Source organism: Bacillus rossius, chromosome 1, assembly GCF_032445375.1.
Source record: "Bacillus rossius redtenbacheri isolate Brsri chromosome 1, Brsri_v3, whole genome shotgun sequence".
Lineage (NCBI taxonomy): Eukaryota > Metazoa > Arthropoda > Insecta > Phasmatodea > Bacillidae > Bacillus > Bacillus rossius.
Window position 1 is genome coordinate 138,962,180 of NC_086330.1, and position 16,922 is coordinate 138,979,101.

General features: G+C 36.5%; 1 protein-coding gene across 1 annotated transcript in view; it reads right to left on the minus strand.

The window, feature by feature from the left end:
• Window positions 1-16,922, minus strand: part of LOC134546213 (uncharacterized) — a 720,520-nt gene that overhangs the window by 578,047 nt on the left and 125,551 nt on the right. The window lies entirely within an intron of this gene.

The following is a 16,922-nucleotide window of genomic DNA, read 5'->3' on the forward strand; positions in this document are numbered from 1 at the left end:
TTAGGGGGACGCACTAACGTGCCACCGGAGAAGGTTGTGTTAGAATCTCTTGCCTGGTGAAAATAAATAAAAACGATATAAGGTCGACCAGTTGTTCCTTCCTGGTCATGATTATGTCTCTCGCAACACCCTGATGTAATGGTTACCGAGCAGTAAAAGCATACTTTAGTTTGGGAATAATCACTTTGCCCACTGTTTGCTTTCAAATTCTTTCCACTTGGTGGAGGGAATGAGAGATTTTTTTTTAATGATTTTGGGAGAGACATGTATCAGGGCAAGAACGGCCAGCAACCCGCTCGCGATAACGATTGCGATTGCAGCTTTCTCGCTACGGATCAGCAAGCCCAGCAGATGAAGCAAAGAAAACAAAAAAAAAAAACCTTTCGTGGATCTACTATATCGCTTCGGACGTGATTTCTATTCGTGCGAACGCATTTCCTCGCCGAAGGCCACGGGGTCGGGCGCCGCGTCACGTACGACGACGCAGTCGGCTCCAAACAACCTCTTGAAGCACTGGGCAGCACGAACATGTAGATACGATTTCAGCTGGTCATTTATTGCAACAGTGGCGAATACCAGAATTTTTTTTCGGTTTGGGGAGGGGAATACGATATTTGAAAAAAAAAATATTTAAAATTTAAACACGTGTATTCAAATAAAACTTACATTTTATTAGCGCTAACACAGTAACACATGAGTACGGGGTAGTTATTTTTAGCGAATAAATCTGAGCGCCCGACAGACTGAAACATGGTATGCCCGCACCAGTGGTTTCTTCCTTCTGCTTGGCGGCCGTACGAAAGAGACGACAATGCCTTATTTGACCGTGCTTCCGCACTGCATTACTGTGGTTGGTGTGCTGACAGTAGACTGCGAAAATATGACACGAAGCTATAGCGTTTTAACTCTCTGTTAGTATATAAATCTTTTCGCTTAAAATATGTGCTTTCAGAAGTAGCAGTGGGCGACGCGGCTTCTCACATTGTAGGAATTGCACGCGTTGTAACATCTCACCTTGCATCACCCAATTAACATACTGCCATGAAATGTTTTCTCCAAACTTGAAAGGAGAGAGGGTGTATATCTTGCCTACCCCCCCCCCCCCCCCCCCCCCACTTTTCTGTGTCCTCCACTGGATCACAATAACGGTGCTTCAGGGAAGGAGAGGGGGGAATAAAACTCGCAAAACAATTTCTTTTACTACCTGTCACATTTCTTTTAATGATCCTGTAAAGGGGCATAGCGATACCTATTTCAAGTGGTTTACCGGTAGTAAAGAATTTATCCTACTCTGGAGAGCCTTTTTACGAAATTCAACCTTCTTCATGGGGGAGAAGATTCTGTGGTGTCATAGAATAACAAACAATAACAAAAGAAAAAACATAATTGATTAAAAAACAAACAATAGTTGTGAGGATAAGTTACCAATTTTCCAACTACAGCTCCTCGCTCCTTGTTTTACCACTTTGGAAGGGGGACATCTGCCTGCCTCCCCCCCCCCCCCTTTTTTTTTTCATGAATACAGACTTGTTGGTAGTTTATCACTTTGACGATTGGTTAAGTTAGGTTAGCTATATTAAGAATATTGAACGCCGTTTTGCGGAACAAGGAACGAACATAAGCTCAAAAAATCTAATTTGGAAGTATTTTCTTATTTTTTCCTTCGATAAGCCGCTCTCGTAACAAATTGCCGTTCAGTTTTCATTGGCACGCAAAACCCGGCAAAATTCCACGTATACAGCATTGAATAACTTATAACGAATTTCATATTATATGCCAACTAAGGTAATTATTTTATTTATTTATTTATTTACCTTCAAACACTATTCTTCACCCCTTGCACTAATAACGTGGTCGTACAAAAATTTGCTTTGCAACAAGGTTTAAAATAATATTAAGTTGGTTTAAAATAAATTCGAACGAATTTGATACTAAGAAAGTTTAGAATTTTTTAAATTTTCAACCCCTGTTTTTACGATAAAAATTCGTTTAGTAAAAAAATTGTTTCAGCCAAAGTTTTAGATGAAGTTTAGGATATGCAATAAATTGTAACGTATTTGATAGTATATATATTAGAAAAAGTCATGGATTTTTTTTTTACTTTCAAACCTTGTAATCTTCACCCCTTGCAAAAATGGTTGGTTGGATAAAATTTTGAAGTAGCTTGGCTTCTGGGTTGTAGCCGTGTCCTTGGCGAATAATTCACCGACGTTTCGGTCGACACTGCAGTCGCCATCATCAGGATGCAGTAACCTACTGAGGTTCTTACCAGTTGTCCTTCCTTTATATACTCTCGCCTGAGGTGAAGGTGCTTCCTGATTGGCTACCGCTGTGGGCCAATCAGAGCCTTCCTTTCTTCTGGTTGGCTGGGCTGTTTTGCCAATCAGGGGCGATCTGTCTGATGTTGGCTGTGGAGCTATGTTTTGAGGATTTCTAAAGAATGGGTTCCATATTTTGCTTAATTTGTAGCCATATTCTCTATTAATGTTTGCTGGGTGTTTTAATATTTCTGTTGAATCTAAAATGTATATTTTCTTGTATTGTCGGATGTTGGATATGGCGTGGAATTGGTCGAAATCAATGCTGTGTTTGGTTTCCATTGAGTGTTCTGCTATAGCTGATCGTGGGTTTTCATGTTTGTGGTCACTGATGTGTTCTTTAACCCTTGTGATTATTCGCCTGCCAGTTTGTTTTATATATACCTAGTATATATACCTATTATATATCCCTAATACTCTAATACTTTACAGCGCTAAATGTGCGATGTATAGATTCAGCTTGTTGCACAACGGTGCCCCTCCCCCGCCCCACAAGTTGGTGACAGGATACGCTCTAGGTCCTTACACTTGCGCTACCTCCGCCGAGAGTGAGCGGACAGCGGACACGAACAGCGGATGCTGGAGTGCGCCGACGTGAATTTCTAAACACGCTTACGTCCGGAGCTGTGGGTTGGCAGCCATGTACCAATCCCACGTGTTTCGGGTTGGTTTTTTTTCTCAATAAAATGAGAGTTGAAAAAACATAGTCTATAACGCAATAAGGTTTTTTTTCAATATTAATAACAAATAGTTGATTACAAAAATTAACTTCTTTTTACAATTTAACATAAAGCATAAAATGTACGAACTCAAATAACATACATGTAAATGTACAAAACACAGGTTGATTACTGCTTATCACTAACCCCCTTGAAATTCATACATGTAATAGATAAATTATATTTCATTAAAATAAATAAACAAAGCAGACAATTAAAAATAAGGTTTTCGATAAGTTTAATAATAAGTTTATTGTTTTAAAACAACATTTTTCAATACACCCATTAAAATTCATACTTTTTGAAGAAAAACCTAGGTAAAATAAAATAAAAATACCTTTGTTTTATTAAAACAAAACACATGGGTTGGATTTCTTCGAAAAAGCCCGGGTTTTATCCAACACTAGCGGAGTTGGAGTAGTTTAAAACACACGTCTGTCGAATAAGAGAGAGATATCGAGTTGCAGCAAGTCTCGGTAGTGAGATGTTCTTTACAATAACAATGCTTTTCGCCTAGGAGAAACACGAGCTTCACCGACCCAGAGTTAGACACTACAATAATCCGCCCGCGTTCCAGCATCTGCGGGTATTTTTGACGTGTAACATGTTAGCTCTCGGTATATGGCATTTGGTGGGAATGATTTCGTGAATGCGACAGAAGTCGCATGTAACGGCAATGTGTAACCACGATGTTACCGTGTGGCGGATGGCGCGAACCAAAGTTTAGAAATTCAAAGGAAAACTTTGTAGTATTAACTGTTTAATGAAGTATAGCAAGATGGGCAGAATTTTAATAATTTTCATTTGTGAAAATCAGGTCCAAAGCCGTGGTTTAGTTATTTTCCCAGGTCTTTTTCGCTTTTAACGGCGCCGTTTCATTATATAGTTTAACATTTCGCTCTGAAAATCGAATGATTCGATAGTCGACGTAGCTGCTCCGGCAACGAATTCTAGCGGCGGGTACGGAAACTACGTGAGATTCGCGTTAGTAAATTTAGTTAAAAACACAATTTGTTTATATTTATCACGCTCGGAATTATTTAAAATATATATATATTCGTCAAAATTTAGCGTAGGATGGAGATTAACAAAAACCAAAGGAACGGGAAAAAAAATTAAGGCATAATGCATATATACTGCTGCAGAACTAGACATATAGCGAAGAATAATGAAGCCTGATTGGTTGTTTGGTTTTGTTCTTGGTACTTCGAAACAGCCAAGTTGCGCTGTCTCGATGTTGTATTACAAGTTGAACGCACAAGCTGGTGTGTGTTCGTCGAGCAAACAAATGATAAATAAAAGTTATTTTTCCGTCGTGCCGGATCGGAGAAGCGAGCATGACGACAGACGCGCGGCTTCGCGCCCCGAACTGCCTCGACCACCGCCGCGCCGTCGGGAACTGGTCCGTCTCGAGCTCCAACCGCCGCGCCGAATGCGACCGCAGCCTAGTTCATCGCTTGCAGGCAGAAGCCCACAAGTACACTGTACTTTTTTTTTGTAAATGGAACAGAAATATTCATGTAAAATTTTAGATATTTTTCAATTCCAACATTTACACTAAAACAACTGAATCACCACAAAATATTGTTCGCAGTAATACTGAGTTCGGATTCTTACCCGGGTATTCATGCTTTGTGTTGTCTCAGTACCTCCATTAGTTAAAGTTATTTGTAAACCGTTCCCTAAATAGCTTTCCAGTATTAACTGCGCGCATAAATGAAACAAAATAACGTCCCAGTATTAAATATTCTATTAACTTTTCCATACTTTGAAATATTTATACTTGAACGAAACATCAATTAAAATACAAAATTATGCGGAAATTTTCGTAAGAAATACTCTGAAATAAATATTATTAACAAGTTATTCCATTTAATTATGACCTTTGGTCGAACAGAGCAAAATTTTTTAATATAAAAAGATATTTTAAATGTTACGACAAAAACGGTTGAAACCAAGAAACTGTCTTTCAGTTACATATCCTTAGAAATAAGAATTTCATATTATCAGATGATACTCTTGAAGAATCACAACAATAAAATTTATTTACAAAATTCTCATTACAAACACTCCTTTCAAAAATTATTTTATGTAAATTTTTTAAGTAAAGAAATTCTTAAATTCTTTATTCATCATTATCCATTATCATTTATCATCATCTATCATCATACATAATCTATAATTTTATATCACCATTCACCATCATTATTAATCATCATTTATCATCATCATCATGGCTGTAGCCCAGCTTTTTTCATTTTCCTGTGATAAGTAAGCTACGTCGAACTAGGCAACTACGATACAATGCGCAGCCGGTCTCTCACACGACAAGGAGGATATTTCATTTTAGTGTCACTTTATTTATTTGAGGGCTTTCCTGTTCATTTATTTCGATACATATCTTTAATTTATTGTATATTTACAAATCTCACCAGGTAAGTAATAAAAGTTATTTTCAAGCAGTAACGGCTCGCGCAAGTGATCATAATTATGAACATCTGTGTAACGTTTTATAGATATCAGACAGTTACCGCAATATTAAAACAATAAATTAAAGCGATTTATACTAAGTACCCCGTTATACCCTACTCTCCCCTACATTCAAAACAAACATTGGCCGTATTTAACAGTGTAACGTTTTATAGATACTGGATATTAATGTGTATATATTTGTTAGAAATTTTTGTGACCAAGATAATATGAACAAGAGCTATCGGGATCGATTTACAGGGAAAGCCCTCAAATAGTAGTAAATAACAAGAAAACTAAATAAACCACGTGGCGTGTGAGAAAGAGTTTTAAAGGGGATCATGCCTCGCGATCATTCAATTTAAAATATTTTGATACCGCTTAAAATAATGATTCAGTGTTTTTATTCTGTTTGACATGGCATCGGACTTAGCTTTTGCTACTTGTCGAAGTCAGCACTTGTGACCTGGTGTTGAATATCATGACAGTTGTAGTCGCCCGCGTGAAGTAGTAAGTTATTTCCTCGCGGCGCTTACTGACTAGTCTGTTAGTAAATGCTTATGTGATCTGGGAGATATTATTTAAGCCTTGATATGACAAAATTGGGATACATAGTTAAACTTAGATGTATAGCATACAGATGGAAAAATTCAAGATGGCAGGGGCTGATCCCCTTTAAGAACGAGTTTATAAACTACGCAACCGACGCGATAATCACGGTCGTTTATAAAGAACGAAAGTCGTAAGCCATCACTCTACAAAACGAAATTGATAAAAAGTCTAAAAATAATAATTTTCTGCTCGTAAATGTTGTTTTACGAAAACGGGTGATATTCTTAGTGGTTTAACGTAATTTTCTTTCACTGCGTGATAGTTTGATAAGTGAAAACGAGATATACGTGACAAAAAGGAATATCGTAACTTTCTGTACACTTGCCGCCTACTTTTAAAGTTCCGGAACATTTAAATTCAAACATGGAATTAATTAAGTATCTTTAAAGAGTAACGACTTGACATCCTCACACTTGTTTCCTACTAAAGACATCATCCAACATGAGTGTCATCGGAATGGTCTTAATTTAATTTTCCAACCATAGACTGAACATATTATGTAAACATATTGTATTTTGCTTACGAGGCTAAAACTGACTTAACGATTTTCCGTCAGAACTGTTAAAATCATGCGATATAAACAATGACACAGAAGTTTGTTTACAAATAATAATTCAATAATTTGTTAAAATTACTGAATATAAAATATAATAAGACGCAGGATATATTTAAATGTACTTATAGTAAAATACCAAATACTAACTGCATTAAAACTTAAGACTAAGTTAACCAGTGGCCTCAATCTGAATGATTCGCAGGAGAGTGGGTGGATTAAATTTTATCATCCTCGTTATCACAGTTACGTTTGAAGGGCTTTTCAATTCCAGTGGGGCTCGGAACACCCTGCCCCCCCCCCCCCCTTTTATTCAATCGATATTAAAGCTAAGTTTACGATTAAAAAAATGAAGAATTATAAACTTAACCCGCACTTCGATGAGCACACGGTTAAGTACAACTACGAATTTCCAGTTTATAAATGAAATAGTGGTCGGGAATTTCAGCCAATGAAAACGGGCGAGAAAGCAGCCATGTTATTTTTGTCGGTATCGTTTGCATTTTGAAGTTGCCGTAAGATAATTTGTTCAATGTAGCATTTTTATCCGCGGTGACATTTGTTGTACCTACTTGAAATCACCAGACATAATGTGTTCAATTGAACCTATAAATTGCATCTACGCTCATAACCTAAAATTATTATACAAATCAAATTACAGATATTATTTCATGTAATGCTATATTATCTATTCCAGGTCAAAATAAAATATTAGTAGGCCTACAGTAAAAAAAATTCATGAATTGTGAATAATTTTTATAGACTAGTATAAAAGCAAAAATGAACCAGAAATCAATCAGAATAATCAATTCCCTTATTCATGGAACTAAATAAAGATTTGATAGCGAATTAAAAATAACTATTCCTGCAATTTTATTCTATTTATCTTATAGTTTACTCCTTTCGTACTAACATGCATTCCTAAGAAAACATTATTTCGCGCCAACGAACCATTCTTCAGTGCTCTGATTGGTGCTTCCCATAATTCTTAAGGGAAAAAATATATATATAAATTTCTGTTCAAGTCAACAGCTGATTCGCACACCTACGCGACAATCATAAACCACGAGTCATATCATAAGAGCGATTAGGACCCGCAATCTTGGATTTTATAATATTCTTGCTATAATTATAATTTTTAACTATTAACCCCAATCTGGGAAGGTCAAGGCATAAATCATATTTCCCAGACCTTCTATACCTTGTTGCAACCACATTATTTACTAACAGGGTCTAGTCTGTAAGCGCAGCTTAGTTATTTCGTTATACAGTTAACTAGTTATTTCTCGCGGGCGACTACAAGTGTCGTGATTATCACACAAGTTTACAAGTCTTGACTTCAACAAGTAGTCAAAGCTAAGTCCTATGCCATGTCAAACAAACAAAAAAAAAATACAACAGAAGCTTTATTGCAAGCGGTATCAACATATTTGAAAATTACAAGATGGCAAGGACTAATCCCCTTTAAGCCCTCGACCAACTCTTATTTTTCAACCGTAAACCCTCCTTTGCGCCAATTGCGACCGCCAGGATAGCAGATTGTGACGACAAATAAGCCGGTCAATAATCGACTCCCGAGATCTCCCTAAGGCGCGCTTCGACACGCCGCACGTGACTCGCCGAGAGCGGCGCAACACGTCACCTCGCGCGACGAACGGCCGGGCTACAAACCAAGCCGAGCGCGCGCTGCGGTCGCGACCCGCCAACCACGAGTCCGCTGCGACACGCTCCGCGCACGCATACCTGGCGTCTGCTTCCCGTTCACTCGTCTCCGCAGGGCTGCCAACCTGGTGATTTTGATCCAGTGGTGTTTATAAACCCTTCTGCGACGATTTTAAATTCTCCGGCGTTCAAATAAAAGCGCATTAAAACCAAATTGTGACAATGGGCGTGCCCACATTAAATCCCAATTTAAAAACCTAGAAAAAAGTGAACGAGTCTTTCAGTACTCGTCACTGATGTGTAACGGTAACGAGCAAATTCACGTTTTATCATGTTGTTCGAGTTTCAAACATACTTACAATACGAAACTCGGAAACGCAATTTAAAATAGAATTCTTTAAAATATCGCCGAGCGTGGTAAGTATACAGATAAATAAAATATTCGTTTTTCAAATACCAAAATATCTGGTTGCGAACCACACACGTAATTTCTGCGCCCGCCGTTAGAATTCGCTGCCTGAATCGTAAACGTTGCTTGCCACCATCACGCGCAGATTGCAGCACGAAACACACGGAAATCTTGAACTATTAGAAACGATAAAAGCGAAAAAGATTTGAAAAAATTCTAAGCCCCGGCTGTGGATCTAATTTTCGACATGGAAAATTACTAACATATTGCCCATCTTCTAAAAATTCACTGAAAGTTAATACTATAAAGTTTCCGCACACGTTAGAAGTTATATTTCGAAGAAATTACTAACATATAAACATGAAAAATTTTCAAACATATATTATAACAATTTTTTTTTTCAGTGACGAGGTTTAAACCACGTCAGAATTTCAACCTGGAGATTTACAAGCGCGCGTTCTACGGCTATGCTGACGAACCTATTTAGATTTTTCAAGGAGAATATGTATTATAAAAATTGTAATGCCAGTTTTATTAGTATTTTAAAACTTGAGATTACTTTTTACTATAACTATTTTAGTTTAACAAAAACATTATGGAACAGTTTCACCATCATAAAGTTTTATTTGGCACACCAATACGTTTGGTATGTACCCTAATGTTTACGAAAATGTCTATATACGGGTTTATGTTGCTACACGTGGGTCCGCCATCTTGACGACTTCGGCACCGTTTTTACACATTTTCCTTCCAATTGACTTTGCTCCGTTCATGAAATTATTTCTTCCAAATAGCGAAAACCGAGAGCTAAAATGTTACACATTAAAGACCAAAGCGCACACATACTTTATAGCACTCTTTCCAAACGCTTTTTGACGTGACAACGTATAATAAATCTATGAACGCCGGCTGCACGCACGAAAAAGTGTCCCGTAACGCACATTGTCCCACTACGGATGTTCCACTACGGATGTGTCCTGCTATGCTCATTGTACGCATGCGTGGCATCTCTCTTCCACTCTATTGGAACAACCATCGATTTGACTTTTCAATCATATTTTCGTCATTTGAATTATTAATATTATGTAATTTAACGATCGTCCACCGATTTTCTGCACAATCGGTACGGTTATCAATTTCCTGCCTATAACTATAAAAAATAAACATGGCGGACAACATACGTTTTTAAAACTTCCACAACACAAAACAAAATTTTTATAAATATATATAAAATCTGAAACAATTGTTTCCATTTTGGCCTCGTGGCCGTGCGGTTAGCATCGCTGACTACCAATCCAAAGGTTGACAGATCGAATCCCGGCCGTTACAAAACTTTCATTTTTGTACTGGTAAAAATAAATACGGTGCGCGCGACACTACAAAAGTAATAAATATATTTGAATTAATGAATGCAAATAAAAGTAAATTTATTGATTAAATTGTATATTTCATTTCACTCCTTCTTTGTATCCATACAAAATAGTGATAATTCAATAAAAATGATTCAATTGTATTCATAAAAGTATGCAGAAGTAGATTTTAACATACAAAATATAGTAAATTTTTTTAAAAATTTGTTCCTCAAAGAATATAATATTTTTAATGCCTAAATGGTTTGGTTGCAAAAATCTATTACGGCTCAGTCTCAGGCCGAATATGATATTTCATTTTCTTCTGGATCAATCATTTCATCAATGTTTTGTTATGACTAGAGACCTGAAAAATTCGCGGGTTCATTTCGTGTTATGCTAAAATTCAAATAATTATACCTTGGTGCTGCTTCTGTCATTGGTTCACTGTTAATCTGGAGGACTGAGGACCAATAACAGACCCTCACTCATAGAAGTGTCGAATCACAGGCCACCCAGTCGAGACGACTCACAAGTCAGCAGCCAATGAACAGTTGGCATTTGCCCGAGTGTGTAGAGGATATTGGAGTCTATCCTGGAGGTCATTGAACACGCGAATTTTTCCGGTCTCTAGTTATGACGTTGTCACGTTAAACTATCGTCCGTAAACCGACTTTACAGACAAACAATTTTTTTTTGCTATGGCTGACACAGACGTTATTTCATTAAGTAGGCCTAATTCATCCACCCGGTTCAACGGAGCGTACCACGGTCACAGGCCGGCCCGCTGCGGCACAGACGTCGCGACGCCACACTCACCACGGCGACGCCAGTGAAAGCCCCAGCCTACGCCGGAAATATTCTGCAAGAGGAAGCACGTCCTCTCTCTGTCCCCGGGGGAACCATGGAGGCGCGGCGCGGCGCGACGTGAAAACCTTGGCGCACGGCGCCGCGCTGTGCCGCGCACGCAAAAAAAAAAATCAAGAGAAAGAAAGGGACAGAGACGCAGAGATAGAGAGAGATGACACGTCACCTCGACGCCCCTTGCGCGCGGTACCGTTGCCTAGGTTTATTTTGGAGGGTCGCGGAGAATTCTAAATTTAATCATGCTCTCGCGTGGTGCGTCGCGTCGAACTAAATACATTTTCACGTAACAAAGGTTTTAGGGCTATGTCTCACACGCCGAGTTTATTTAATCCGACAGCTCATGTCTCTCTCTTACATTTGTTGTTGTGCCACAAATGTCACCACCCACTAAACGTAGTTTTCCAGCTGTAAAAGGCGCGCGTGTGTGTGTGTATATATATATATGCACACACACACTAAATATGATCAAATAGAGGTAAAAAATAGCCACGGAAGTGTTTAAAATTAATATCACACGCGTGACCTTTTACAGCTGGAAAATTACGATTAGTTAATATCTGGTGTGGACATTTGTGACACAACAATAAATGCAAGAGACAGACATGAGCTGTCAGAATAAATAAATACACACATACACACACACACACACACACACACATATATATATATATATATATATATATATATATATATATATATATATATATATATATATATAGTCAAAAATTGGGACGAAACGTGAAATGTAAGAGTATTCGTGGTAAATTTACAGAAAAAGCAGTCCTCCAATAATATTAAAAACAACGAAATGGAACAACCAACTCGGTGGCGACACCTAGCCTTAATATCTACATTTCAGTGAGGCACCAGCATGTTTTTAACCACCCTGTTAGAGCGTTTGAAAGTACGAAGGGGGAAAAAAACGGATTTTTGTCATAAATATTAATATATTTCCTTTTTTATAAAATTTCTTCAGTCACCTTCAAAGTACTCTCCGTCATATGCGATGCATTTATCAAGTCTATTTTCACACTGTTTAAAGCACCTCTGGAGCTCTTCAACTTTGATATCCTCCAGTGCCCTTTGCGAAACTGTTTTTACCGTCTCAACATCATCAATACGCTTCCATTTTAGATTTTTCTTCATTCTCAGGAACAGGAAAAAGTTGCAGGCGGTCGGTCTGGCGAATACGGAGGGTGGGGAACGACAGACCACTCCTGAGAGGCCAAATAGCAGTTCACGCATAATGCTGTGTGCGGGCGTTGTCGTGATGAAGGAACCAATCACCTGATCGCAATTGAAAATTATTTCTGATATACATATATACATGTATGAAATTTAAAAAATATATATTAAACCAAAAATTACACACACACACACACACACATATATAGCAGAAAGAAATTAAGTGACTACAAAAAAATAATATAATAAAAAAAATTAAAAAAAAACGTAACTACAAAAAGGAAAATCTGCCAAAAATAACTTTCTGGCATTCAAACATACACATACATAAAATAAAAATATATCAACTTTTTTTAATAATAAACTTTAAAGATATAAGCAATTAAAAAAAATTAAAACCACAAAGATATAAGCAATTATAAAAAAACCAAGATTTTTAAAAGGGCATAAGTACAAATTTCAAAATATCAACAACAGATTCCCAGTGACGCAATCTAAAATTTCCAAAATAGAAAAAAAATCACAGTTTTCCGTTTAGAGCTAATCTTTCTGAGTTATAAGCCTTTTTAGTAATTAGGTATAAGCATAGTTATACGTAAGGCACCTAGGGCGCTCATTGAAAAATGATGAATACTACAAACACTTTAATTTAATAACTAAGGTGTGTTCCACTTATGTAGCTGTTATTTCAAATGTTACACTATTGTTACACTTGCATTTTATATTTTATACACATTTCTATGGAGTAGGCTAATATTTGTGCTTCATTATAAGCCTGTCGCCAAGGTATACATATATCTTTGGCGTTATAGAGTCAGTGATAAGCGTAACTATATAAAGAATATTTCATATTTCATTGCATATTAAGATCATACCAACCAAAAAGGAGAGACAATTCAAACATCCAATCACATAAATCATTTAAACATAGAATCACATAACGAAAAATCATTCAAACACAGAACGACATAAGGGAAGATAGAGAGCATCTGATCCACGAAAAGTAAAAAAAAATAATAATCAAATATACAAACGATTATTGATTATGCTTTAGATAAGTGATATTGATTAACTGGCTAAAGTTAAAAAAAAAGTGTGTACTAAAGTACGCGCGGCAGCAGTTATATATATTTTTGATTTAAGTAACTGAACTACTTTGATATGAAAATGATAATCGACATGTAGTTCCCCGCCTGATGCAGGTTCCACGTGGATGGAGTGGGGTTGACACTCCTAGGAGCCGGCTGCGCTACCCGAGGGACAGACCTGTCGTTCCGGCCAGCCTGGAGAATACGTGAGGTGAGATGAGATGGGGCGTGGAGCAGTGACGGAATGGATTGTGGGGGAAACGGGAGTACCCCGAGAAAATCCACAGGCCATGGCAACGTCCGCCACATTTCCTACTTGCACCTCGGTCGCCTTGGTGGGAGGCGCGTGTTCAGAACACTCGACCACGTGTTCCAAAAATTAAATTAAATTAATACTCAGTATTCAATATTAATATAAACACGTGTATAAAATTAATTATTTTAATTTAGTAAAATAATCGAGATAAATTATAATAATAATGAAAATTAATCGATATTCTGAATGTTTATTATAATTTACTGTGAATAATAAGTCAGTGTGTGACTGCTATGCTACTTAAGTCCACCTCTGCTCCTCTTCGGGGGTACGCCACTGTACTTGCTTGTGTGTACGCCATTCCATGCTTAATGACTTTTACGCTCCGAATTAATTATAATAAAAAAACTAACTTTAATTCTGAACGCAAATAATTAATAGAAAAAATTATAAAAAGGACTGAAGTGATATTATTAATACGGTTGGTAAGGTTAAAATTTAATCTAATTAAAAATTAACAAACTAACAGTATTAAATATGAATATAAATCCGTGTGTAAAATAAATTATTAAATTTAGTTAAATTATTCAGATAAACATTAATAAATATTGAAAATCAATAAATACACGGAAGTTAAATAATAGTAAAGAATTTATAAATTGTATTGCAAATAAATAATACTTATGGGAACATAACCTCACTTATATAAATAAACTATAAAATATACTTGAAAAATTTATAAACACAATTTAAATCACTAATATTCACAAAGAATAAATAAATATTATTAATTAAATGGATCAGTATTAAATATCAGTCACTAAAATAGGTAGATATATGATTTAAAAGCACATATTTAAATTTTATTTGTGTGTTTCCTTTTTTCATCTTATTAATTATTCGTTGCATGCTGCGCGCGCATCGTATAAATTCACTTAACCGTGCCTAAAGAAGTACAACATAACCTCACATGAATAATTTGAATGTAGCCTGTTTTCTTCCTGTCAATTTTTTTGCATGCTGCGTGCGCATCATAAATATTCACTCTCGTCATTTTTCCATAACGCGCCCAAAGAAGTGTAACTTCAAAAAAAATTGCATTACATTTTAATTTAATATTTAATTTTTGACGTGACAACGTCTAATAAATCGATGAACGCCGGCTGCACGCACGAAAAAGTGTCCCACTACGGATGTCCAACTACGGATGTTCCTGTTTGCTCATTTACGCATGCGTGGCATCTCTCTTCATGCTCATTGTAGGGCCTACGCATGCGTGGCATCTCTCTTACACTCGATTGGAACGACCATCGATTAGACTTTTCAATCATATTTTCGTCGTTTGAATTATTAATATTATGTAATTTAACGATCGTCCACCGATTTTCAGCACAATCGGTACGGTTATTTAAAAGTAATGTTGAATATTCAAATACGTTTTGAACCAACAATGGTGTTTTACAGTTACACATAATAATTCAAATTACAACCGGGATCTTTTGCACAATGTTTTAAAAAATATTGTAACACCTTATAAATAAGTTTGGTGTATTTGGGATGCGTATTTGTTATAAAATCGTGTTATAAAAACGAAATAATATTATTCCCCTACCGTGAACAAAATTTTTATAAATATATATATAACATCTGAAACTATTATTTATCAAGTCTGGCCTCGTGGCCTTGCGGTCAGCTCCGCTAACTTTCAATCCAAAAGTTGTCGGTTCGAATCCCGGCACCTGCGAAATTTTTTTTTGTACTTGTAAAAATAAATACGGCACACGCAACATTCCAAAAGTAATAAATATATTTGAATTAATGAATGCAAATAAATGTAAATTTATTAATTAAATTGTACATTTCATTTCACTCCTTTGTATCCATACAAAATAGTGATAATTCAATAAAAATGATTCAATTTTATTCATAAAAGTATGCAGAGGTAGATTTTATCATACAAAAGATAGAAAAATTAAAAAAAATTCTTCCTCAAAGAATATAATATTTTTAATGCCTAAATGGTTTGGTTGCAAAAACCTATTACGGCTCAGTCTCAGGCCGAATATGATATTTCCTTTTCTTCTGGATCAATCATTTCCTCAATGTTTTGTTATGACGTTGTCACGTTAAACTATCGTCCGTAAACCGACTTTACAGACAACCAATTTTTTTTACGTAGTTTTACTTAGCTGCAAGGTGCCTAAGGTGCCTAAGGTACCCTTTGAAAAATAATTAATACAACCAACACTTTAATTTAATATACAGAAAATATTTATTAAAAATTCATAACTATTTTAATGATTTTAATATATTGCTAGCGCATTAATTATCTCTGGTGATTCAATAATCTTCCTTGCTGTAGATTGATTCAATATACACTTTCACTTGACTTGCAACTCTTGATCGTGCCAAAGCCACATACAGTTTGTCGTGTGAAGATATATTGAACAATAAAATATGTATTTCATTGCATATAAAGGTGATAACAACAAAAAAGGGAAGACCATTCATCTAACTTATGACGTTAATCATTCGAACAAAGAATCGCTTAAGGGAGGATAATAGGCATACATATGGAAACGTAATGGTAATGTACATACGAGTATATCTGGCTTACCCAACACCAAGATGTAGTCGAAATATTATCTTTGTGCCAAGGACTCATTCGCAATGCTAGGAGGTACAAGTTAGCAAAGAGCAATAAAAATTATATCACCTACATCGTTACGCGGTCATTACGTTAGTGATGAGCGTAACTATATATAAGACTAGCTGCAGTACCCGGCTTTGCCCGGGCTGAACGCCGGGTGAAATATTGTCCGCGAGTTACAGCAAAATGGATAGCGATATGTCCAGTGTGTTGGACATTAAGAAATGACACATAATTACTGTTTGTGTATCTGTGACCCAGGGCGATCGGTTGAAAGGTTTAGAAGTTGATGCGCTACAGCGCCATCTAGCGGCGAGTTACAAAAAAATGGATGATAAAAACACTTCGATGTACCAACTTTCATGGCAATCGGTCAAACGGTGTAAGAGTTTATCGACGTCATACATACCAAAATCCAATTATATATGTTCTTATATTTCAAAATTTTGGGGCTTTCACTTTTGCGAAAAGTGGATTTCAGGACCTCGAATGGTTTGGAACACTCCATCTCGAAAGAAATGATATTTGAAATTCCTGAAATCGTCGAAATTTTGGGGCTTTGTCCCCAGAGGGGGAGGGGTGATTTTGAGGACCCTGAATGGCTGGGAAACAATAAAAATCGAAAGAATGATATTTGAAATATTTTAAATTTTGGGGTTTTGACCCCTGAGGGGGGGGGGGGGGGTGATGTTGAGGACCCCGAATGGCTCGTAAACACTCCAAATCGAAAAAGAATAGGTTTTTGGAAATTTTGGGAATTTTTTTAATTATTGTGTCTTTGACTC